This window comes from Phragmites australis, chromosome 11 (assembly GCF_958298935.1).
Source record: "Phragmites australis chromosome 11, lpPhrAust1.1, whole genome shotgun sequence".
NCBI classification, from domain to species: Eukaryota; Viridiplantae; Streptophyta; class Magnoliopsida; order Poales; family Poaceae; genus Phragmites; species Phragmites australis.
Window position 1 is genome coordinate 3,745,879 of NC_084931.1, and position 14,778 is coordinate 3,760,656.

The window sequence follows — 14,778 nt, forward strand, 5'->3', positions numbered from 1 at the left end:
GTCCAACATCTTTATCAAAATAATGAACATGTTGCATGGTTTTCATATGGTAGTTTAGTTTAGGACATCTAAGCTAGGTGACCACTCCTTGACGGTTGGTACTTGCTAATTAAGCCTTCAAAACACTTCAGGCTGAGCTTTCTGCTTCAAAGGTGGTCTTAGTGAAGAGTTAAGATGGGACTTTTGCAATATACGAGTGGTGTCGCCATCCATAAAAAAACTCGATTGATGCACTATTCCTAGTGGTAATTCTCTAAAAGCTTGCTTGATCCAAAATGCAAATGCACCTTTAATGGCACATGCACCCCTATCCACACCATTTATTGTGTATCCGGATGTATATTGTGCATAGCGATAAATGTCACATCATTTTGGAATTTGAATCTTGAAGAAAAATAAATCATAGCATCTTGATGAAAATGTGGTATAGCGTACATCTCGACATACATCTAGAGCAACCAACTCCATTATCTTGTGTGACTCTGTGTATTTACAACTCTATCATTCTCTCGCATCCTCTTTTTTCTTGCACAAAAGGTGAGAACTTAAGAAAAATAAGGAAAAAAATTGAAGTGAGAAGCCCACGAGATGGTGATGGCAAGCATGGTGAGGAGGAGCGACGAATGTGTTGCTCCTTTGGCGGCCGCCCGCGGCGATGTGGGCTTTGGCTCTGTAGGGGTATGTGGCTTTGAGCAAGGAGAGCAATGTGGTGGTGATTGGTGGTGGGCCCATGGGTATGTGTTGGCAATCAAGATGATGCAGATGGGGCTCAAGACCACCTCCTTCGAGAAGAGGGGCACCTACCTCACACATTTGTTGCATTCCCTCCAAGGCTCCAGCCCTATCCCTCACTTCCCTTCGCCATACCATGATTTGTATGGTTGGAAATGTTCATGCTACAGGCTTAAAGTCCATAGATCTATGTGCACGTGCGGCGATTTGGGTGCTAGGGTTTGCATTTGCATATTGTTGGCGTTCATTTCGTCAGTCTAGTCAGGAGGCATTTTAACGGTTATTAATTGCTATGTTTGGTTCTTAGTGGTTAGTTTAATCGAGATATATTTGGGTGTATGGTTGCTTATTTTATCATAGTTGTTGCACCGTGTGACTAGGTTATGATTCATATGGGGAGGTTACCAGTGTTGTATGTAGTTGGATTGTAGAATTGATTGTGGAAATATGTTGGTGAGGGTGTAATTTTGGTGCCTTTTTGCTTCGCCAATGATGGTTGTAAAGTGATGCATCATTTGGATACCAATTTGTAATAATAGCCATGTCATGTTATTGAGGATTAAGGATGGTGATAGGCACATTTTACCCGTGTGTCCGCGGGTAAAAACCCTAATGGGCACGGGTATGGGATGCATTCTTTTCCCATGGGTATATGCACGGGTTTGATGTTAAACCCAACGGGTAGAGAGACATGGGCATGAAATAGTCTTACAAGTGCCAACTTCGTTTGTGTTCCCGCTTCACGCATCTGACATATGGGTCTAAATCATTTTTAGTATATAAACTAGCAGTCTTACTCCTTAGGGTTTCTTGTTCTCTCATCTCATTCCAACCTCCACCCAGCCGCATGTCCGCCCTCGATGCCCCCGTCCGTCGTGCCATTGTCCGCCCCACACCCCCTGATTATCGCACCCTCATCCGTTCCCGATGCCCCCGTCTGCCCCCGACGCATACGGGTGTGCCAGCGAGCGGCGGGCGTGAGTGGTATTTCTTACTCGTGGCGGGTAATGTGTGCGGACGTGGGTTTAAGAATTAGCTCGCGGGTATGGGTTTGTGTAGCTCCTACCTATAGATTTTGTGCTCGTTGTCATCCCTATTGAGGATGATGCTCATGAGGAGCAAGTGAGTTAGAAGTAGGTATGAGTTCTTATATGTGGTCAAAATTTTAATAACTCATAGGACAATGGGAAAATTGTGAAGCTTTTTGACCTCTCGTGTGCAACCATTGTGTAACTATAACAACTTCAGGTGTTTGCTAGTATATGAATACCAAATAGAGCTTGATTAGCATAACATGGCAATTGTTTTTTATATACTAACTTCTCATAACTTTTAATTAATCCAAGTTATGCTATTTTGTAATTTATTCTACACTTATAGTTCTAATCTGCTTCTTAAGTTCACATCTTTTCTCGTTGTACACAACTCAATTTCCTTTGTGAATGGTTACAATTCAGCATGTAGTTGGCAATTAGGGTGGATTCAAGTGACCTGATCCTTTACAAAACTTGGAGTTCGTTCTTTTGTATGTGTGTATTCTAATGAATCCAGAGGGATAGTTAGCCTCAATAGATGATCTTCGTTTATCCAGTACAATGCCACACATTTGGAATTCCTTTCTAGTTATGTGATGGAAAAATGTCAAGTGCAATTCGTAATTTCCCAGTGGAGAAGCTAAATGCCAAATTCAAACACTTCGAGAGCACCAACTTTGTGGTTTTCATTTCTCATTTGTGGTCATACTTTGTTGTTCTTTTAGTTTCTCAATGATGGGGCTCAAGGAGTGTCACTCAAATAGCTCCACCTGATCTCGTTTTCACTAGCTCTTGATAGTGCTTAACTAAATCATAAATTGTGTACTTCCATGAAATGTACTATGCTAACTTTTTTAAGTTAATATTAGTTACTCAACATTCCAATTGTTTGCTGATTTCATACATTTAGTGGTGTGTTTTCTAGTCTTGTCGCATGCACATAAAAAATTGTCATGTAAAACCTTATGAAGTCAGATAAATATTCGGAGATGTGGTTGCTTGACCACATAATGCTACAACCTCTGCTCAGTTACCGGCCTAACGAATTGGCTATTGTGTTTGAATTGGCATATCTTAAAACCTGCAAATGTAAAAATATAAGTGAATATTTTGACTGGTTGTAGCATTTGAATCCGTTTATTTGGGCTTTTTCTCAGTTATTCTCTGAGCAATTCATTCTTATTTTTTGTTCATAATCATGGGACTCAGTAACCTACTTCATTGCAGTTTGGATAGTATTTAACCCCTCCCACTACATGATTGCATCTAGAAGAATCAAACAACCACTTAAGTATCAATGTGTACATTTATACTTTTCAAAATTCTAGGCTCTTCTTCACTCGTCACACATGTACCATAAGGCTAAGAATTCTTTTGCACACGATTGCATGAAGTTTTCCAATATGGAAATAGATCCGCTTTTTGATGGCGGCGGCACTACTATCAAAGGAAAGAATATATTCATTTCTACTGGCTCAGATGTGAAATTGCTCTCCGGATTACAATAGATACCAAATAAATTGGTAGCTATTGGATATACATTGGCTTAGAGATGGGTTTTGTTTGGAATAGGCTAGCGCTTGACATTGTCCTGTCAATGGATGGAGATATTAGAAAGCAATATCAGAGTATGTTGGAGAAGCAAAAAATGAACTTCATGCTCAAGACAAAGGTAGTTAGGGTTGAAACTTCTAGGAGTGATGTCAAGTTAATTGTGGAGCTTGCAGCTGGTGGAGAGCGGAGCGTACTGGATGCCGATATTGTCCTTGTATCCGCTAGCAAGGTCCCATACACTGTTGATAATGGGTTGGAAACCATTGGTGTTGAGTCAGCCAAGGGCGAAAGGATCCTTGTCGATAAATGCTTTTATGACAAATTTTCAGGAAGTATATGCGATTGGCGATGCAATACCTGGAGCCATGCTTGCACACAAAGCTGAAGAAGATGTGATTGCATGTGTTGAGGGTTGGGGAACGGGTTGGCTATGTTAGCCTAAAAACAAAATTTTCTATCGTATTCACCCAGGTAACCATACAAGTAAGAGGTCATAGATTGTTGCCACTTGACACGTAGTGCAGTGGAAGAAGAATTGGAGTAGATCGATCTAACATCGTGTGCGTCAAACTCTTTGAGTAGCTTCTCGATCAAATCCGCGACCAGCCTCATGTAAGTGGTCATGCTTCTCGACCAGCTCCGAGCAGTTCTGACTACAGGCACCACACCCTCGATCAGCTCTGACCACATAGAGAAAGCCTCGACCATGTTCTTGATCGCGATGAGGAAGTAGTCTAACCTATCCTAGTGTTCTTGTCGCTGATCAGCACCGCGATAGTGCTTCCACGGTATCCATACGTACAAGGATGGAACGTCGTACGCCATTGTGCTAGCTACGCACGTCCGACTAGAGTTTCGTAGGGAGTTCGGGAAGAGGTGGCGGTCAAGGTTTTGGTGGCGAAAATCAATTCTTGCACCCACGACCCCTGCCTCCTCTTATATAGAGTACACTAATGGGCTTTTAATCTCATTAAACCTATCATGACTCTAAACCCTAATGGACATTTAATCATATTAAATCTCATTCGTAGATCCAATTTGCATACACAATTGTCTCAAGGATATATCACCAGTATTGAGTTCATCGCAGGTAAGGAAGACCATGTAGATTACGGCATTATACCTGGTGTAGTGTATACACACCCTGAGATGGCCTCTGTTGGCAAGACAGAGGAACAGGCGAGGGCATCAGGAATTGCCTACCAGGTTGGGGAATTATCTCTGTTGGCAAACATCCTCTCAAAGGCGCTTAATGATGTTGAAGGGTTGGTGAAGGTGGTGACCGAGAAGAAAACAGACATAATCCTCGTTGTACACATCATAGCCCATAATGCCGATGAGATCATCCATGAGGTCGTGCTTGCACTTCAGGATGGAGCATCAAATGAGGACGCTGCCCCCGCATGCTATGCACACCCAACGGTAAGCGAGGCCCTGAAGGACACTTGTTTGCAAACCTACCTGAAGGCTATCCACATTTGATTCCGGATATGATTTCAACAGCTGACTCAAAACACTTCCGAATATCTTGAAATATTTTTTATTGATTTGGTCTCGAAACATCAACTTAATGGCATTAAAGGCGCCAACAAGATCCATGAGTTTTGGTCCCTACAGGTTCTGCACCTGGCGGGTGCAAGTTCAGGTTCTAAATCCCATCCATGGGTGTAGCGGGTCGGATACCCGACTTCTAGTGGGTGCGGGTTTAGATTGTCCACCGTGGGTGCCCACGGGTCACACTAATAACATGAGCCCCATCAGTCAGCACGTGGGAGCCTAGCTCAATTATGAGGAACCGTCTAGATAATATTTTAATTAGTCATTAAGTCGATCATTTGTGTAATCATAACTCTCATGACTAACCGGAATATCACCCCAGTAGTCTCATCATGTGTTTTTCTTCTACGACCGGAACACACACCTTTACAATAAGCACATCATCACAAGATATAATAAAGAGTGAGTAATTAAAAATAAGTTATAAGTCTTTAAACAAATTAAACTTTACAACAAAATACATGATCCAAACACCGATAGAGTATCTACGCAGGGGAAAGTACATAACTACAAAAGGTGGGTAGCACCGTTTGCCCTAAGGCGTTATCCCAAAATATCCACACACAAGTAGTAGGCATTACTCCTGCCCGTTGCCAACATCGGCGGGCGTAAAGTAGCCAAAAACTAATTCTTCCTCACTTGAAAAACAAACAAAACACGTGAGTACGAAGGTACTCGCAAGACTTAATCTACAGTGGGTATTTATAAATAGCCTGACTTCAAAGAGAATGCAATTTGGATAATTAGTAAGAACTCGGCCTCAAGGTTAAGTAAGTTCTTAAGCAAATGCAATTTCAACTCAAGTATAAACATCTATATCTAACCATGAGCAAACTTCTATCTTGAGATCATCAACATAACTGTAACTGTAGTACGAACCAAACCACCCATCATCAATACCACAATCCATCTCCCATCATACCATCATGATCACAAACGAAAACTCTATGATTGTTGCAAATAGACAAAATCGTGCTTATAACCGAGAGTGCAACAATTCAAATTATTTTATACACCCTGCAGGGGAGTACCTCTTTACCCACACGACTTGAGAACCATTCGGCTCGCGTGATCACACAGGTCCACGCAAGGGGTACTCATGTCAACCTTTTTCAAATAAGCCATAACTGTTTGGACATGCGCCTCAGCATGCGGGGGTCATCTAGAACTACTCCTAGAGCAAACTATATACCCCTTTCAAGCCTATTATGCCGACAACATCCGAGACTAGCATGCCAAAAGATCACAGCTACATAAGGTATTCGGCTCATCCGTCCCATATATGGATACGTGGTAAGTACGAATAAGTGTTAGAGCCAACTGCAACAATAGACGATGCTTAATCGGTTCAAGCTAGCATATAGCCTTTGAGACTCCCTTCTCGAGTCATCCCTATTGCCCGCTCGAACCCCGTCTCATCCTCACAATCTCATACTTCCTATCTGTAAGACCCTAAACCCAAGTTTTTCTGTGCCTCCAGTATCAGTCCCTAGATTAAGTAGCTAATACGCACAGTATAAAAGTTGTAGTATCACAGCCAAACTTCGTACATAATTATTAAGATTACAAAGTACAAAATGTTTACAAACCTGATCGAGAGGCCAACAAAATACAGCAGAAAGCAAAAGCCCAAGCCACAAGCAGCTTAGGGTGTGGGCGCTACTTCTAAGACTATTCTTCATCATTGCCTTCACCTCCGGCGAAATCAATATCGGCTTTCTCATCTGAATGACAGTAAGACTGAGTATGGGAGGTGCTCAGCAAGCCCTATACTACTTCAAGGTGTTTGATAGATTCATAAATGGGTGATTCAAGGATGAGGCTTTACGGTTTAGTTCTAAGCGTAAAGTAGTTTATCCAGGCATTCAATTGTATCATCTATGATTGACTTTAAAATAGTTTAAATAGTTCAAACCGGATAACAAGCTATACCTGGGGGTTTTCTCGGTTCTAGGAGGGGCTACACCTCACTCTGTAATACCTTTCATCACATCGGGTGTACCTCTAGTACCACACAGATCCTGGTGGATTTAGCCAGCAACCTCATCACACGAACATCTAGTCCACACACTCACTCATCAAGACACACGCACTAGAGTCTAGTCAAAAAGGTTCTACCTTCACATTTTTATGACCGTGGATACGACTATTTGAATAGATTTACACTCTACAGAGGTTGTACAGCTTTACCCACACGATATGCTCAGTTTCCAACCATTGCAAATGGAGGAGCGAATCATAACGAGACTCTCCAAATACCTTTCCTGCTAGGCTTTTCTACAAGATTTACCCCTAAGTGCTAGAGTTCATGTATTGAAGGCTAGTCCCCTTTTTAAGCCTAGCCGGTACTAGCAACCTCCAAATAGAGGGACAGATGGCTACTTGATTGCTCGCTGCTCCTAGCCTCCTAGTATGATGCCCAACTCAGTCCAGTGAAAGAGAAGTCAAGTCCTACCCATTCAGGATGCATGGTTGCATGGGGGTTGCTAAGATATGGCTACGAAATGACTTAGTCCTTAAATAGCCAGGACATGTATCTTCCAGCAATGAATACCACAAAGGTAAGTCATGCCCCAAAGAGCATCCTCGTCCAGAGTACTACTCCACCTGCCCCTGCCAAAGCCTTTTTCACCCATTTTTACCTCCCATCATGTTCCACATGACATCAAGGATTTCACAAGCATCACGGAATTCATAACCATATAAGATCCATGGTATATGAGTTATCATTGATAACAGTAAATCTTATCTTCGAGGAGAGGTGTTTTAAAAGCGACGTCTCCGAGGAGACGTATTTAATCCTAAGCATGCTAGATATCAAGACGTCGTCTGTCATTAATATAGATAACAATAGGTAATCCTAGGGTGATATGTGTTTTGGATGACATTTATGGCATGTCAGGTGTTTAATTGGATTAACTACTACAAACAGTTTGTAAAAGTGTAATACATAGCACATGTGATATAAGTCCAGTTTTAAGTTGATCATGTAGATTATTTGAAAACATAGGTTCAATATGATCAAGGAGATAGGACTTACCTTATCCGAAGTTCTCTGGAGACGCGAAGGGGAGGGAGAAATGGCCGGCTGCGAGGAATCCACGGCGGCACGCACGGGGGAGTTCGCCGGAGACGCGCCCACGCCGGAGTTCTTCAATAGGAAGCTCATGCCATCGATCTAGGCACTACGGGGAACATGTCTAGGGGCTCATCGATGGTGGCCAGCGGCGAGAATAGCACCAGACGGCGGCCAAAGGAGAGGGCAGTGGCATGGGTAAAACGGGCAGCACCTCCCTCGCACTAGGAGGTGCCAACCTGCAAAGAAATAAGGCCTGAGGCCCCTAGGCAACACACCACGAAGGCTGGCCATACACATGGAGCACCAGCACACCGACGACGAGCAAAAGCACAGCGGCGGAAGGCAACACACAGCGGCGCGCGGCAACCAACCAAGAAAGAACTCGGGGCGGCGACATGCTGTCTACGCAGACGCATGAGGGGACTGAGAGGCTCACCGAGAACGGTGACTAGCAGGGCGGCGACTAGTGATCCATCAAAGAGGCGGCAGCGACGCTGTTTGGCTATTGGCGCGGGTGCTCCTGTTGAGCTTTCGGCGAACGGGCGGTGGCACAGGGACGGTGGCAAGGTCTTGAGGCTCCCCAGTAGCACGTGGTCAGAGGATCGACGACGGCGAGCTGCGATGGCGCTCTATGGCGACGATGATGGTGAAATGGGGGAAAATAGGGAGAAGAGAGGTCGGGCCTGCGCTATTTATAGCGGGAGATTGAGCTATAGAGAGGCGGTGCACGCGTGACATCGGGCGGACGTCGGTGAGGTGGTGGAGCAGCACCCACCTCTTTTCCCGCTGCATGGGCGCTTGGGCAGCGTCTTGTGAGGGTAGAGAGAGAAGAGAGAGTGAGAGCATGGAGGGGTGTCACGGTGGCATGGGACAACATGGCGTGGCGTCACACTAGAGGAGGAAGGAGAGAGCACGAGGGACCGAGTGATGGATGGCCGACACGTGGACGGGGTGAGGGCGCGTGGGAGTGGCCCGACGCGGGAGCTGGGCCGAGCACGCATGGGAGAGAGTGGAGAGGGAGCTGGGCTAGCGCTTGTGCCAAAACAGAGAGGGAGAGAGGAATCTGGCCCGGGGAAGAAAAGAAAAAGGGAAAGAAAATTGGTTTTGGAATTAAATTCAAATGAGATATTTGAATTTTAATTTGACTTTGGATTAGGATCATTTCAAATAAATATATTTGGATTATGATTTTAACTTGAATCTTGAGCTTCCTAAGATGATTTGAATCAAGGGATTTGAATTTGAGAGACATTCAAATTCAAATCTCCACACAACGAACCATAAAGATCTCAAACCAAAGCATATGAAGCAATTTAAAGTAGGGATTAATTCAGAAACTGTTTTGGTGATATTTGGAATACTTAGCCCAAATAATATATCTGAAAATATACATGCGAGTATATATACAAATATAAATTTCTTGGTTTTATATTGGTCTAAATAATTAGAAAAAATATATTTTTAAGTGAATTTTGAATTTGATTTACATGCTAAAACTCAGGATATTACACTATCATCCTCCATTATTATTATCTTTGTGAAATATAATAAGCCCTAAGCTCGCGAACGATAGCCGAACCACCATTTGACTTCTACCGCAACATAAGCATGCTCAGCATGACACATTCATTTTAAATTAGATCATTACTTTACATGAACCATCCAGGTTAACAAACGATAAACAGTGTCAAGGAAGGGCAATGCAACAAATAGGATCTACCCATATCGACCTGATAGTTGACTCATTTACATGCAACATATATAAAGCATAACTTATCAATTGACGCGATAGATCATCCAAAATAATGAGGTAAAAATATTTAGATATTTGCCTTGTTGATTAGATTCACAAGCAACGGAAACAACCTCCGGATCACCCTCGATTACAATCATGTCACCCTCTGATCCTTCGTTCACTAAAGAAGAACGCGTGCAATGATGAGGATAAAAGAGATGCGATGAAATATGCTACATGATGCATATCAATAGTAGATACATCCTAACATCAAGCTAAAATTACAAAACATATAAAGAAACAATGGAAGTTTGCGATCTAAACATCGTCGGAAAGTAACAGGAGTTCGGAGTCTCCAGACAAATCTTTGGACTCTCCGAATTTTTCTGGAGTCTCCACATAATTCTTCTGACTCTTGAAAGTGCATCTAGGCCCTCTAAGTGGGTTTTGGAATATTGATGACAAAACGATTAAGGATCTAATATGTTTATCTAAGTCATGAACAGGTCTAAGTCCAAATTGAGAAGACATATGACGTTTGACGCTCTTCGAAAAGAAAGTAGAAGCAACTTGGAGTACTCAATAGAATTTAAATTCTTTTGTTTTTGAAATTGAGTCTAGGATAGCTGCTCCTTTAAGAGGGTTGCATTTGATTGCTTGATTAGTGTCTCAATGCTCAAGATATCCTTTAGAACCAATAAGTTGAGAGACACACTGACCCACGGACACCGGGTTGTTTAGCAAAGTTCATTGAGTCCGGAGTCTCCGAGATAGACTCCGGCAGAGGGTTTTCGGTTCCGCTTTATTTTTGTTGAAAAAGACCGGAGTCTCCGGTGTTCACCGGATACTCCGGTAGTTGGTGAGTTTTAAGGCCGGAGTCTCCGAGGGAGACTCTGCCAGAGAGCCTCGGTTAAGCATTTATTTTTATTGAAAAAGACCGGAGTCTCCGGTGTTCACCGGATACTCCGGTAGGAGAAAATGTTTTGACCGGAGTCTCCGAGGGAGACTCTGGCAGGGGTGTCTCGGTTAACATTTATTCTTTTTGATAAAAGGACCGGAGTCTCCGGTGTTCACCGGATACTCTGGTACCTGGAGAAGCCGGAGGGTCCGGCAAGTCTCCGGACTTAGCCTAATTGATTGCCCTGTCAGGACCGGAGACTCCGGTGTTCACCGAATACTCCGGTAACTTAACAGAATTATAACGGCTAGTTCTGACACTTTCTGTGACCATTCTGACGCCATTTTTGGATTTGAGACCGGATACTCCGGTTAGGTCTGACAGAACAGTAACGGCTAGTTTTTGAGAGAGGGCTATATATACTTTCACACCCTTTGGCATTAAATGCTTGCTGTTGCTGGTGAACTCTAGACTCCTTGAGCATTCCAAGAGCATTCAAAATCCCTCCAACCACATCTAGTGCTAAGTTTTGCAAAAATTTAGTGAGTTTGGGTTTGGAGTGAGGTTAAGCCACTTGAGCATTGAGTTCTTCCTCGAGCATTCACTGTGATCTTTTCTCTTGAAGCTTTGTGCTTCTAGACGGCAAGGCGTCACCCGTAGAGCACCCAATCTTTGTGGAGTGCCACGGAAAGTTTGTAATCTACTACAAATTGAGTAAGGAAACTCTAGCTTGATCTTGGTGGTCGCTAGAAGAGGATAGGGTTGGAAAAGACCTGGCTCTTTGTGAGCTCCTCAACGGAGACGTAGGCACTTCTTTGTGAGGTGGCCGAACTTCGGGATAATACCTTGTGTTCTTATTTGTACAATTTACTTAATCATGTTGTCGGTGTATTAGGAACCAGGGGTCCCTGAGTCCCAAGACCGGACCGGCCGTCTGCCACATGTCACCATCCCGCGGGGTCCACCCTGCAGGAGAAGAAGAAACTAAGTCCCGGGGGAAGGTGCTCGGGGCCGTAGCCTCTAGGTTCCCGAGCACCCCGGTTCCCCGATGATCCACAGAGTCCAAATACCGGGAAAGAAGTGCTCGGGAGAGAGTGCTCAGGGCTGCACGTGGCAGCCCCCGAGGACTCGGTTCCCCGAAGGTCTCACCCAAGTGCTCGGGAGAGAGTGCTCGGGGCTGCACGTGGCAGCCCCCGAGGACTCGGTTCCCCGAAGGTCTCATCCAAGTGCTCGGGAGAGAGTGTCGGGGCTGCACGTGGTAGCCCCCGAGGACTCGGTTCCCCGAAGGTCTCATCCAAGTACTCGGGAGAGAGTGCTCGGGGCTGCACGTGGCAGCCCCCGAGGACTCGGTTCCCCGAAGGTCTCATCCAAGTGCTCGGGAGAGAGTGCTCGGGGCTGCACGTGGCAGCCCCCGAGGACTCGGTTCCCCGAAGGTCTCATCCAAGTGCTCGGGAGAGAGTGCTCGGGGCTGCACGTGGCAGCGTCCGAGGACTCGGTTCCCCGAAGGTTCGCGCAAGATCGTTCGACGACTCGAAGGGTCCCATCGTCGGGGTGTCAGCCAGTCAAGGGCCCAATGCCGCATTTAATAGGCACGCGCGGCCTGACATCCTGACATCCTGACATTCTCAGCTGCCCACGCCCCAGTGTCAGACCCCGCCATGCACTGGCAGGGGGGCATGGGTCCATTAAATGCACGGGTCCCGTCCCATTTCATCTGGATGCCTCAGGATAACGTTGCCAGAATCGAAGCGCTCCGCCTGCCACCCTGCCCTGGCAGAAGAACAAGACAGGGTGGGCGCACCGGGCACCTCTGAGGCTGCCCGGTGGGCCCCCTTAATGGCGCCGGAGGGCATCCACAGTGGCGGGTGGTCGGATGCGCGCCGCATTTTTCCACCGCCCCTGTCACTTCGCCAAGACGGAATGATGACGCCTTTCTCCGTGGCACCTTGGTATTTGCGCCCCTTCTTTCCCATTCTGGATAAGTCAAGGTCGGCGCGCCTATAAAAGGAAAGGATAGAGAGCCCTCAGAAAACAGACGGAAAAAATAAGGAGAACAAGGCAAGGAAGCCCAGATAAAAAGGCGAAGAACATCACAAACAAGAAAAAGCCAAGCTAAACACGAGAGCCTCAAACTCTCTGTAGGTAGCTCACCCCTGTAACAGATACATTCTTGAAGAATTCCCTTCAAGAAGAGGTATAACACACACACAGGAGTAGGGTGTTACGCCTCCGTGCGGCCCGAACCTGTCTAAACCCCGGTGCACCCATCTTTCTCGCACTAGGGCGATCATCTCCCACCAGCTACTGCATTTATTTCCGTTCCCGCTTATTTCCCAAACAAGCTTATCCAGGATCATCCCCCCGGCCGAATCTCTAAAAAGGGGTCTCTCGGGATCCCTGCGACAGGAGTTCATCCTCCGACACGTGTGGATTTGAGAATTTACATATAAGTTACCTTAGTGATCATCTTGCTAGTATTTATTGTTGTTCTAGCTTTGTGATATCTAGTACACTTATTATCTCCTTTAGATTCTAGCTGTTCGCTTTAATTCATAGTTGTTCTTGATTTCCTGTATAGACTGGAGACTCCGGACTAGACCGGAGACCAGACCGGAGTATCCGACCTTCACCGGAGTATCCGGCAGTTTTAATCCGCTATTTAGTTTTAATTTTCAGAAAAGCCTATTCACCCCCCTCTAGGAACTTTCAACTCTTCGGGTTTCTGGATTTTCTCTGGGATATCCGGACTCTCCGGAGTTCTGCAGAACAATTGTTCACGATAATTCGTCGATCAAATCGACTTGTATGTTGAAATCTAAACCACACAAACATGCAATGTCACTAATACATTGGTTCTAAACCTAATACACTTACTCTACACCCTTGATTTACTAGCTATCTCATCCAAACCTTCTTTCCATCTCTAATGCCTCAAGAACACGATATTGCTTTGATAATCTTCCATTATTGTCCACAAATTTAACCAAAACGGAGCTAAAATTTACGACTCTATCATGGAAACCCTAGTGTACTTACCCAAGGTTCTTTGCCAAGGCTTGAGGACATCGATTTAGGGAAGAATAGAAGGAAAACACTTGGAGAAGGGAGAGCAAACTTGTTGAAAGTTGCAGAACAACAAGGGTGACGAATTTGATTGCAAATCCTCTAAACCTTCATGCATGTGAGTAAGAATTAGATAGATAGAGAGATAAAGAGGTGGGGAATGTCATAGAGTGACATGCAAACCTCGTTTCTTGCTCCTTGGATGAGATTTTGGGGAAAGAATGGAGAGAGTGTTTGAGGGAGAAGAGAAGGGCTGCTGCCTTTGCCCTGTCTAGCTAAGAGAGAGAGAGAGAGAGAGAGAGAGAGAGAGAGCAAGAGAGTGAGTGAGTGAGGTGGGAGAGAGGGAGTGAGCTGAGGTGGAGTGGGCGCCCAGGGGAAAAGAGAGGAGGGTGGGGCTGGCTAAAGGTGGGTCTCACTCGCAAGAGAGAGAGGTTAATAACTACTGCTAAACTTTTATAACAACTTGTGTAACGATGAACTTCTAAGTGAGACTTAAACTAATGAAAAGTCTAACGTTGGTTATTTTCAAAATGGCTAACAAAAATCAAAACACCAATTGAGATAGTAAGCAATCTAAAGTGCTTAACAATAAACATGATGATAATGATGCTTAATGATATGTTTATGTTTAAATGATATAATTAAGGAATTAGGACGTGACAGTAATCCAGCATGACAGATGGCAGCACTAGCCCAGTGCCGCCAATCTCCCTATCCGTGCCGCCCCTCAACGCACCCCGTACGCACCGCTGGAGATGGTCTCACACCTGTTGAGCGCTAGGATGTGCGTTGCAAAGTTCTGAGCAGCCGCCGACTCAGCCACCATGAATCGCACTGGGTCCGAGCAACAGGTGCCTCGGCCACTTGTGTGGAGTCGTGGAGGGCCTGTGGCGATAGCCAATCCCCACCTGCGTCACTACTCCAACGGTGAGGGCGGCGGGACCCTGTGCAGATACCGTAGGAGGGCATCTCGAACATCTCATCGACGTCGCAGCCGAGGTGGTGCACCGCTATCTCCCGCGACAACCGTTGTCGCAGAACTAAACCTGATGGGCACCCAAAATCTAATGGGGTGCCAGACAGGTGCAAGTTTGGGCTCCATTTTTTGCTCGTTTAGCATTTTAGG

General features: G+C 45.2%; 1 pseudogene; it reads left to right on the forward strand.

Moving 5' to 3' along the window:
- The first annotated feature begins 588 nt into the window (after positions 1-588).
- On the forward strand, positions 589-4,802 carry LOC133885706 (dihydrolipoyl dehydrogenase 1, mitochondrial-like; annotated as a pseudogene).
- The last annotated feature ends 9,976 nt before the right edge of the window (positions 4,803-14,778 follow it).